Raw genomic sequence first — 10,428 nt, 5'->3', positions numbered from 1 at the left:
TCTCAAGCCTCTGTTTCTATTACAGTTGCTAATGCCCCTTTGGTCAAAGCAAATTGCATAGCCAACTCCAGATTAAGGAGTGGAAAGAAAGGCTCAATTTCTTTATGGGAATTGCTGTAAAATATTGTGACTATTTTTTATTCCCTACTTCAGTGAACTATTGTCCACCCTCTGGCCACAATCATTTCATTCTCCCCATATGGAAAATATCCTCAACCTTCTCAGGATTCCCCAAATTCTCTTTCAATTCCTACATCAGGCTCAAGTCCAGTATCATGTGATCCGCATCTTTTGTGAATGCAAGTGAGGATGCTTGGATACAGCTCCTCTTGATTGAGAGACTTCAAAACTAAAAAGACACACCCAATAATGAGCCGAAGTCAAAATAATTACAATAAACAAATGGCACTTTCATAGCTGTCACTGATCAATAACAATTGTAGAATTGAGATGGGTATATGTTGCCAGTTCCCCTGTCTGGGGACAGAGAATAGTCCAGTCTCTGGTAGTGGCTGTCCAGTCCATTGTTCTCTATGGATATGCCCTCTGGGATTTGGCTCTGCTTTCTGAGACATTTTTCCTTTTCTAAATGAAATGGCTATGCATCCTGCTCCAAGCAATCTATAGACTAAATGTAATTCCTATCAAAATACCAATGGAATTTTTTAATGAACTAGAGCAAATAATCCTAAAATTTAGATGGAACCACAAAAGACTCCAAATAGCCACAGCAATCCTGCAAAAGAAGAACAAAGCTAGGAGTATCACATTCTCTGACTTCAAGCTATACTACAAAACTACAGTGATAAAAACAGCATGATGCTGGCACAAGGATAAATACATGGATCAATGATACAGAATAGAGAGGCCAGAAATAAACCCATGCACGTATGGTCAATTAATATATGACAAAGAAGGCAAGAATAAACAATAGGGAAAATACTGTCTCTTCAATAAACGGTGTTGAGAAAACTGAACAGCTACATGAAAAGAATGAAACTGGATCATTAAGACCATACAAAAAAGTAAACTCAAAATGGATTAAAAACCTCAATGTAAGACATGAAACTATAAAATTATTAAAGAAAAAAACAGATGTGAAGCTCTTAAACATCAGCATGAAAAATGCCCAAAATATATACAGTCATACAACTCAACACCAAAAAAACAAATAACCCAATCTAAAAATGGCTAGAGGACCTGAGGAGACATTTTTCCAAAGAGGATATATAGATAGCCAAGAGCACATGAAAAGAGACTCCACATAACTAATCATTGGGAAAATAAAAATCAAAACCACAAGGAGATATCACCTCACACCATTCGGAATGGCCACTATCCAAAAGACAAGAAATAACAAGTGTTGGTGAGGATATGGAGAAAAGGGAACCTTCTTACACTGTTGTTTGGAATGTAAGTTGATGAAGTTACTGTGGAAAGCACTATGGAGGCTCCTCAGAAAACTAAAAATAGAAATACCATACAACCCAGCAATTTCACTTCTGGGAATTTATCCAAAGAAAACAGAAATCACTGATTTGAAAAAATATATGCACTCCTATGTTTAGCGCCACATTATTTACAATAGCCAAGATATGGAAGCAACCTAAATAGATGAATGGATACAGAAGATGTGGTGTATTTTATTTATGCATATATATAACAAAATAGAATATTATTTAGCCATAAAAAAAGAAAGAAATCTTGACATTTACAACAACATGGATGGACCTAGATAGTGTTAAGCTAAGTGAAATAAACCAGGCAGAGAAAGACAAATACTATATGACTTCACTTATACATGAAATCTAGAAAAACAAAACAAAATAAATGAACAGAAGAGAAGCAGATCCACAGACACTGAGAAGTGACTGGTGGTTACTATAGGAGAGAGTTTGGGCTGGGCAGGTAAAATAGGTGAAGGAGGCACAAAATCTTAATTATAATATAAATTAGTCATGGGGATGAAAGTATACCATAGAGAATATAGTTAATAATTAATGTCTTTCTTGGTTGACAGTAACTACCCCAGATTGGGTGAGCATTTAATAATGTAGATTACTGTCAAATCACTATGTTGTATACTTGAGACCAATGTAGTATTGTGTAACAACTATATGTCAATAAAAATAAATGAAGCAGCTTTTAAAAATCAAATTTAATATAATATATAGTGACATGTAGAAGTTTTATGAAATTCAAATTTTAGTGTCCATGAATAAATTTTACTGGAACACACAAAATAAATAAATAAATGAAATGGCCATGTTTTTGGCTGAGCCATCTTCATAGATACAGAAAGTTGGAGACAGGTCTCTTTTCACTTTAAACTCAGTCTCTTTGAGTGCAGGCTGGTACAGTTCTCTTAAAAACTGTGTGGCCTTCCATGTATCTGATTTAGTCTTCTACATGGGAAAAAGTTACATCTACTCTTCTTTTAAAGACAGGCTCTGTCTCTGGCTTTACTCATAGATAGCCTAGTTTTGTTATATGATGGCTGAGTTCCAAAAGCAGCCAAAGCACCCATCTTTATGTGCAAGCACTTTTCACAGAACACAAAACACATTCTTATGTTCTCTACTTGCATCAAGTTTATCAATTTCCAACTGGCCAATTCAATTCACATGGCTAAATCCACATTGAAGGGATACTGAAGAAGATTCCATTCTATGAGGGTAGGGACTGTGAAATATTATAGACTTTTAAAATAATTCACCACATTATTTAATGGGTAATTTTTCTTGATTTGTGTTTCCCATAGACTGAATGTGTCTCACCCCCAATCCTCCACAGAAAAATTTGTATGTTCAAATCTAATCCCCAGTGTGATCGTATTTGGAGCTGGGGCCAAGAAAGCAATGCTGCAGTCCCAGTGTTCACAGCAAAGGTGACTCTGCTTAGAAGTAGGAATTACCTTTGGACATTCAATAAACATTGGATTATAAACCCATGAAATCCAAAATAAACCAAACTAATCCAAAACTTCTTTAGTCATCCAGTAATTTGAATACTGACAATTGTCTGAAATTATCCTGAAAGATTTACATGTGGAACAGATGTTAACTGGTCCAGTGTTGTTAGCTGAATGGGATGGAATTCTGGGAATGATGATTCATATGAGATAGTTGTGGAACAGTTCTGAGAAAACAGTCCTACAAGGGCAGAAAGAGCCAGCAAAACTGACATCCCACAGGCACGTCTTGGTATAAATAGGGAAGTTCCTAGAGGCAGTTCCTGTGTACTAACATAATTGTAATGATTTCATTAAGTCAATGATACATTCTGTAGTGTATACCTGAAGATCCTCAACCATTACGTTTTAAGGTGTGGCTATCTACATGATTGAGGTTCCCTCTAAAATATTTAATATGAGGAGATTAAAGATGGCAGGGTGAGAAGTGAGACAGAGGCTTCCTCCTAAAACTGCATAAAATAAGAAAATATAATTAATACAACTAATCTTTGAAAGAGCAACATGAAAGAGGGCTGTGCCAGACTGCATACACCTGGAGAAAAGAATAAACTTCACTGAACAGGGAAACGTACTAAAGCTGTGGCCCGGTGGGACCTAAGCCCTTCCCCCACTCTAGCTCACTGGCGGGAGGAAGAGAAATGGAGCAGGGAGAGAGTGGAGGCCTGGGACTGCTGAATACCTAGCATTGGAGATCTGCTCTGGAAGCACAAACCTATATTACATGGTGCTCTCTTGATTAGGGGAGTTGGAAAGCTAAGACAGGCAGAATACCTGGAGAGACTGAGATTCCAGCCGCCTGTGGAAACCAAGGATCCATATCCAGCTGCCCTAGGACAAAAGAAAGGCAGGCATTGTGAGAGACTTTTTGACAGCGAGAGGGCTGCTAAAGGGGCAAGGATTGCACAGAGCTAACTGCTCAGGAGAAAGGACAGGTAGACAAAATTATCTGCATGCACTCTGCCCAGCAGGTTGGGAACTTTCACGATCTTCAGGCGCTCCAGTCCCCTGGCCGGCTACGCAGCTCCAAGGCACCCCTCTATGATACTCAGCCTGCTGCACCTTCCTCCGTGACAACCTGCACATGGCTCACAAACTGCAAACCCTGCCCTGGCGTTAGGCCAGCCAGAGGGAAACCCCGCCTACAGCAGCCACAAACACAAAGCATAGAGGATTATACTTGTGTGCTTGGCCCAGTGGTTCTGGCAGTGGAGACAGGCATAGCAGCCGAAAAGCTGGAAACAGCTCTTTCCTCCCCACAGGCACCAACACTGCTCCCCTGTGACCCCCAGTGTTGCTCCAGGGGCTGAGCAGCTCCAGAGAGTAGAGCTTCTGGGCACTAGTGGGCACCACATACAAATATGAAATGTCAAAGGAACCTGGTTCAAAGGAAAATTATAAATACACCAGAGAAAGAGTCAAGGATATTGACCTATGAATCTTCCTGAAACAGATTTCAAAATAAAAATCATAAACATGCTCATGGAGGTACAGAAAAATACTCATGAACTCAAGAATGAACTCTGGTCGGAGATCCAATCATTATGGAACACAGTATCAGAAATGAAACATACAATGGAAGGTTTTAAAAGCACATTAGATATAGTGGAGGAGATGATAAATGAAATGGAAATTAGAGAAGAGGATTAAAAAGAAGCTGAGGCAGAGAGAAAAAAGGATCTCTAAGAATGAAAGAATATTGAGAGAACTGTGTGACCAACAAAAACGGAACCATATTCATATTATAAGGGTACCAGTAGAAGAAGAGAGAGAAAAAGGGATAGAAAGTGTCTTTGAGAAGGTAATTGATAAAAACTTCCCCAACCTTGGTAAGGAGATAGTCCCTCAAGCCATGGAGATACACAGATCTCCCAACACAAGGGAACCAAGGAAGAAAACACTAAGACATTTAATAATTAAAATGGCAAAGATCAAGGATCAGGACAGACTATTAAAAGCAGCCAGAGAGAGAAATAAGATCACATACAAAGGAAAACCCATCAGGCTATCATCAGACTTCTCAGCAGAAACCTTACAGGCCAGAAGGGAGTGGCATGATAGATTTAATGTAATGAAGCAGAAGGAGCCTCAAACCAAGAATACTTTATCCGTCAAGATTATCATTTAAATTTGAAGGAGGGATTAAATGATTTCAAGATAAGCAAAAGCTGAGAGAATTTATCCCCCCACAAACTATCTCTACAGTCTATTTTGGAAAGACTGTTACAGATGGAAATTTTCCTAAGGTTTAATAGCTGTCACCAGAGGTAATAAAACCACAGTAAATATATAAAGAATGGAGGAGGAAGAAAAAGGGGGAGAAAAAAAGAACCTTTTGGTTGTGTTTGTAATAGCATACTAAATGAGTTAAGTTAGACTCTTAGATAGTAAGGAAGTTAAACTTGAAACTTTGGTAACCACAAATCTAAAGCCTGCAATGGCAATAAGTACATACCTATCGATAATCACCCTAAATATAAATGGTCTGAATACACCAATCAAAAGATATAGAGTCACTGAATGGATAAAAAGCAAGATCCATCTGTATGCTGCTTACAAGAGACTCACTTTAAATCTAAAGACATACACAGACTAAACGTGAAGGGATGGAAAAAAATATTTCATGAAACTAATAGGGAGAAAAAAGCAGGAGTTGCAGTACTTGTATCAGACAAAATAGACTTCAAAACAAAGAAAGTCACAAGAGATAAAGAAGGACATTACATAATGATAAAAGGGTCAACCCAACAAGAAGATATAACCATTATAAATATCTATGCACCCAACACAGGAGCACCTACATATGTGAAGCAAATAATAACAGAATTAAATGGGGAAATAGAATGCAATGCATTCATTCTAGGAGACTTCAAAATGCCACTCAATCCAAAGGACAGATCAACCAGACAGAAAATAAGTAAGGAGACAGAGGCACTGAATAACACATTAGAACAGATGGACCTAACAGACATCTACAGAACTCTACACCCAAAAGCAGTGGAATACACATTTTTCTCAAGTACACATGGAATATTTTCAAGAATAGATCATACATTAGGCCACAAAAAGAGCCTCAATAAATTCAAAAAGATTGAAATTGTACCAACCACTTTCTCAGACCACAAAGATAAGAAACTAGAAATAAATTATGCAAAGAAATAAAAAAGCCCACAAACACATGGAGGTTTCACGACATGCTCCAAAAAACCAATGGATCAATGACCAAATAAAAAAGAGATCAAGCAATATATGGACACATATGACAACAATAATTCAACACTGAAAAATCTATGGGATGCAGCCAAGGCTTTGCTAAGAGGAAAGTATATTGCAATACATGCCTACCTCAGGAAAGAGGAACAATCCCATATGAACAGTCTAAACTCAAAATTAACTAAACTAGAAAAAGAAGAACAAATGAGGCCAAAAGTCTTTAGAAGGAGGAGTATAATAAAGATTAGAGCAGAAATAAATAAAATTGAGAAAAATAACACAAGAGAAAGAATCAATGAAAGCAAGACCTGGTTCTTCGAGAAAATAAACAAAATAGATAAACCCCTAGCCAGACTTAATCACGAAAAAAAGAGAGTCTACACACATAAACAGAATCAGAAATGAGAAAGGAAAACTCACAACGGACACTACAGAAATACAAAGAATTATTAGAGAATACTATGAAAATCTATATGCTAAGAAACTGAATAACCTAGAAGAAATGGACAACTTTCTAGAAAAATATAACCTTCCAAGACTGACCCAGGAAGAAAGAGAAAATCTAACCAGACCAATTACCAGAAAATGAATTGAATCAGTAATCAAAAAACTACCCAAGAACAAAACTCCCAGACCAGATGGATTCACTGTGGAATTTCATTGACATTTAGAGAAGACAGAATACCCATTCTCCTTAAAGTTGTCCAAAAAATAGGAGGGAATACTTCCAAACTAATTCTATGAAGCCAGCATCACTCTAATACCAAAAACAGGCAAAGACACAACAAAAAAAGAAAACTACAGACCAATGTTGCTGAAGAACATAGATGCAAAAATACTCAACAAAATATTAGCAAAATGAATTAAAAAATACATCAGGAGGATCATACACCATGATCAAGTAGGATTCATCCCAGGGATGCAAGGATGGTACAACATTTGAAAATCCACCACCATCATCCACCACATCAACAAAAAGGACAAAACCACATGATCATTTCCATAGATGCTGAAAAAGCATTCAACAAAATTCAACATTCATTAATGATAAAAACTTTCAACAAAATGGGTATAGAGGGCAAGTACCTCAACATAATAAAAGCCATATATGATAAACCCACAGCCAACATCATACTTAACAGTGAGAGGCTGAAAGCTTTTCCTTGAAGATCAGAAGAAGACAGGGATGCCCACTCTCCCCACTTTTATTCAACATAGTACTGGGGGTCCCAGCTACAGCAATCAGACAACACAAAGAAATAAAAGGCAACCAGATTGGTAAGGAAGAAGTCAAACTGTCACTGTTGGTAGATGACATGATACTGTACATAAAAATCCCTAAAGAATCCACTCCAAAACTACTAGATCTAATATCTGAATTCAGCAAAGTTGCAGGATACAAAATTAATACACAGAAATATGTTGCATTCCTATACACTAATGATGAACTAGCAGAAAGAGAAATCAGGAAAGCAATTCCATTCACAATTGCATCAAAAAGAAGAAAATATATAGGAATAAACCTAACCAAGGAAGTGAAGGAACTACACCCTGAAAACTACAAGACACTCCTAAGAGAAATTAAAGAGGATGCTAATAAATGGAAATTCATTACATGCTCTTGGGTAGGAAGAATTAATGTTGTTAAAATGGCCATCCTGCCTAAAACAATCTACAGATTCAATGCAATCCCTCTCAAAATACCAACAGCATTCTTCAACAACCTAGAGAAAATCATTCTAAAATTCATATGGAACCACAAAATACCCCAAATAGCCAAAGCAATACTGAGAAGGAAGAATAATGCCGGGGGGATCTTGCTTCCCAACTTCAACCTCTACTACAAAGCCACAGTAATTAAGATGATTTGGTACTGGTACAAGAACAGACCCAAAGACCAATGGATCAGACCGGAGAACCCAGATATAAACCCAAACATATATGGTCAATTAATATACGATAAAGGAGCCATGGACATACAATGGGAAAATACAGCCTCTTCAACAACTGGTGTTGGCAAAACTGGACAGCTACATGCAAGAGAATGAAACTGGATTATTGTTTAACCCCATACACAAAAGTAAACTCAAAATGGATCAAAGACCTGAATGTAAGTTATGGAACCGCAAATCTCTTAGAAGACAACATAGACAAAAATCTCTTGAATACAAACATGAGCAACTTCTTCTGAACACACCTCCTCAAGCAAGGGAAAAAAAGCAAAAATGAACACAGGGGACTATCTGAAACTAAAAAGCTTCTGTATGGCAAAGGGCACCATCAACGGAACAAAAAGGCATCCTACAGTATGGGAGAATATATTTGTAAATGACATATCCAACAAGGGGTTATCATCCAAAATTTATAAAGAACTCACATGCCTCAACACCCAAAAGCAAATAACCCAAATAAAAATGGGCAGAGGATATGAAGAGACAATTCTCCAAAGAAGAAATTCAGATGGCCAACAGACACATGAAAAGATCCTTCATATCACTAATCATCAGGGAAATGCAAATTAAAACCACAAATGAGTTATCACCTCACACCATTTAGGATGGCCAGCATCGAAAAGACTAAGAACAACAAATGCTGGTGAGGATGCAGAGAAAGGGGAACCCTCCTACATTGCTGGTGAGAATGTAAGCTACTTCAGCCATTGTGGAGAGCAATATGGAGGTTTGTGAAAAAAATAAAAATAGAAATACCATTTGACCCAGGAATCCCACTCCTTGGAATTTACCCAAAGAATACAAGTTCTCAAATTCAAAAAGACATATGCACCCCTATGTTTATCACATCACCATTTACAATAGTCAAGATATGGGAGCAACCTAAGTGTGCATCAGTAGATGAATGGATAAAGATGTGGTACATATACACAATGGAATATTATTCAGCCATAAGAAGAAAACAAATCCTACCATTTGCAACAACATGGATGGAGCTAGAGGGTATTATGCTCAGTGAAATAAGCCAGGAGGAGAAAGATAAGTACCAAATGATTTCACTCATCTGTGAAGTATAAGAACAAAGAAAAAACTGAAGGAATTAAACAGCAGCAGACACACAGAACCCAAGAATGGACTAACAGTTACCAAAGGGACTGGGGAGGATGTGTGGGAAAAAAAAGAAACAAACAAACAAACAGATCCTACCGTTTGCAACAACATGGATGGAGTTGGAGGACATTATGCTTAGTGAAATAAGCCAGGCAGAGAAAGACAAGTGTCAAATGATTTCCCTCATTTGTGGAGTATAACAATGAAGCAAAACTGAAGGAACAAAATAGCAGCAGACTCAGAGGCTCCAAGAATGAACTAGCAGTTACCAAAGGGGAGGGGTGTGGGAGGGCGGGTAGGGAGGGAAGGAGACAGGGATTGAAGGATATTATGTTTAGTACACATGGTGTGATGGATCACGGGGAAAACAGTGCAGCACAAAGAAGGCAAACAGTGAATCTGTGACATCTTACTACACTTACAGTGACTGCATTGGGGTATGGTTGTGGACTTGATAATAAGGGTAAATGAGGTAACCACGTTGTTTTTTCCTGTGAAACCTTCGTAAGAGTGTATATCAACAATATCTTAATAGAAAATATAAATGAATAATATAAAATAAAATGTTTAATATGTCTTCATGATTTTGAAAATCTCCACAAAATGTTCCAATATATTTAATGAAAAAAATTCACGTATTACTGGAGCCATGCAGTTCAAACCCACGTTGTTCAAGGGTCAACTATGTTGTAACAGAAATCTTTTTTTTTGTTCCCAATTTTCTTTAAGGGAAAACCTTTTAATATTTCACCCTTACATATGTTGTTAGCTCTAGGTTTCAATCAGATACTCTTAATCAGACTGAGGAAGTTAAATTCTAATCCCAAACAGCTGGGATTTTTTTCAATTTAAATTGACTTTTTTGCATCTGGCAAAAAGGTCATATGGGTTTTTGCCTTATTGTGATAAGCTGGTGAACTACACTGATTGATTTTGGACTATATAACTAACCTTGCATTCCTAAAATATCAGTCATATTTTCATATCCCATTTGATCATAATGTTTTGTTTGTTACCTTATTGATACTCTGTTAAAGATATGTAAGTCTGTTTTCATGAGTGATTTCAGTCTGTAATTTTCTTTTCATGTAATATCCTTGTTGAATTATGGCATCAGGGTTAATCTGACCAAGTAGTGTGCTGGTAAATGTTAAATCATTGGCTTCCCAAAGGAATAAAAGG

General features: G+C 37.2%; 1 long non-coding RNA gene across 1 annotated transcript in view; it reads right to left on the bottom strand.

Moving 5' to 3' along the window:
- Positions 1 to 10,428, bottom strand: part of LOC130683030 (uncharacterized) — a 36,020-nt gene that overhangs the window by 3,936 nt on the left and 21,656 nt on the right. The window lies entirely within an intron of this gene.

This window comes from Manis pentadactyla, chromosome 1 (assembly GCF_030020395.1).
Source record: "Manis pentadactyla isolate mManPen7 chromosome 1, mManPen7.hap1, whole genome shotgun sequence".
NCBI lineage: Eukaryota > Metazoa > Chordata > Mammalia > Pholidota > Manidae > Manis > Manis pentadactyla.
Note: the sequence above shows the minus strand (reverse complement) of the source record. Positions and strands in the feature narration are given on the sequence as shown.